General features: G+C 44.8%; 1 long non-coding RNA gene across 1 annotated transcript; it reads left to right on the top strand.

Annotated features, from left to right (window-relative positions):
* The first annotated feature begins 376 nt into the window (after positions 1-376).
* LOC129677706 (uncharacterized) lies at positions 377-1,222 on the top strand. The gene is made up of 3 exons (XR_008720246.1): positions 377-437; positions 727-786; positions 1,183-1,222. It is a non-coding gene; the product is annotated as an uncharacterized LOC129677706 (long non-coding RNA).
* The last annotated feature ends 775 nt before the right edge of the window (positions 1,223-1,997 follow it).

The raw sequence follows: 1,997 nt of genomic DNA, 5'->3' as shown, positions 1-1,997 counted from the left end.
TTGTCTTTACTTCCTGCTTTGAAGTTCAGGAATATGGCATGATTTCTCAAGGTTCTGAGGATCTGCTAATTCTGTCTGCTGCCTGCTGAGTGCTGGGATGACACGCTTATACCACGTCAGCTTAGCTATGCTTCTTGACAGCTGATATTTGCTGCTAACTATGCCAGTTTAATATTAGAGTGAGGACATTTCTCTCTCCAATGACTGGGATGGAATCTTATGTGGGATTTCATGATGGGCCTCTTTTAAAGTCCAGGAAATTCTGGAACCCTGCATGAAGAGGCCAAAATCCTCAGGGCTTCATCCAGACATGTCACATTTTTCTTCATATCTTAACAACTCTGCTCTATTCCTTTAGACTATATGTGAAGAAACTCAACAAAGGTCCCAAATATCGAAAAAGGGCTGCCAATGGTAGAAGATCGAACTTCATCAAGGTAGTTCTTGGTTGGCTATGTGCTTGACTAAATATCTCCAGAGAAGTGCAGAGCTACTCAAAGAATAGCCACCGATTTTGACACTGGGTGGCAGGGGAGATGATGCTGCCTCAGCAGAGCAGTACAGAGTAAGAGGGATAGCTACAAATGGGGTTCAAGCCATGCATGAGCTACTGCTTCCTCTCCCAACTTGTTTTATTCCCTCTTTTCTCACATTAGAACTGTTCTAGTTCTCCATTTCTGTTTTGTATTTTAGACTCTAAATATCGTTTTTGTTTTTTTTTTACAGGGCTGAAACTCTGAAGAAGGAAATCATCAAGAAGAATATGAACAACACCTGGCGGCAAAGGTCAATGTAAAGAGAGTGGAGATGGGGATTGTATTCCTGCTACTCAGCCTGTTCCTAGGACTGCCTTGTGCTGTTTCAGTTGGGTCTGTGAGTCAATGAATGGGCTCCACAGTCACTTTCACATGGACTTGGAACCCTACAAGCCAACACACATACACAGAGAGAGAGAGAGAGAGTAGGACAGGGTGTTTTGAAGACTGAGAGTTAAGTGTCATTTACAAACAGCCTTATAGCAACTGAGTAAGTGGGTGCAGGCTGGGTTCGACCACACCATAGTTATGGATCCTATGCTGAGATGCCAGACCTGAAAAGAACTACACTTTGTCCATCTCGGTGCTGACAAGACTTTTCTCTGAGATTTGAAGTATTAGACTAAATCATTTTCTCTTCCTGTAGAAGAAAGAGGAGGAACAAGCACAGCAGGCGACCTTCTGGGAGGACATAAGAGACATCTTGAAAAAATCAGGATTTTCCAGTTGGTGCTCTCTTCCATTTGGTCCAGTGTAAGGTTCTGAAAAAATGAAAGTGAGGAGGTAGGCCCTGGTGCACCCTTAACACCAAAGGAAGCGAAACCTTCCTCTGCGCCAACCACAGCCTCCAGCCCACCACAGCAGTGTTCAACAAAGGAGAACAATAGTGTCATCGCTCCAAAAGCATCAGCATCTGCCAAGCAGCCTGGGAAAAATGGCACAGAGAAAAGGCCAGGTAAGTCACCACAGTTCCTGACTTGGAAAAGACATGTGTAGAAGCGGTCTCCATTGCACCTGGGTCAGCACACAGGAGCGAGACTGGAGCTCCCCAGTCAGGGAAGGCAGTGCTGGTGGATGGTGTGTGGAGTCTGGAGCACTGAGCACCACAGAGAATGTTGCACCACTTTGTCTCTGGCTCTCAGTCTTTTGCTTCCATTGATCCACTTACTCTGAGGCGGTAACAGAACCTATTACGATGAGTGCTGTCTTTTTCTGTTCTGCCACCCTGACCATCTTGTAAAAATGGCCTTAAACTTAGATTAAGCTACATGAGTTTCCTCTCAAAACTTGTGAAGTCTGACCCTCATCTTTGAAAAGCTTTGTAGAGATGTGAAGAGTCATGTTAAGCACATTAAGAAAGCACTGGATCCTCACCTGCCATAAGGACTGTGGTGTGAGCTGTTATGCCCTAAAAGCCAGACTCGCAGATAATCTTATGACACAAAGGAGAGATGTGAATCA

Source organism: Psammomys obesus, unplaced genomic scaffold, assembly GCF_907164565.1.
Source record: "Psammomys obesus unplaced genomic scaffold, mPsaObe1.curated_primary_1811, whole genome shotgun sequence".
Lineage (NCBI taxonomy): Eukaryota > Metazoa > Chordata > Mammalia > Rodentia > Muridae > Psammomys > Psammomys obesus.
This window is presented reverse-complemented; position numbering and strand designations above follow the sequence as displayed.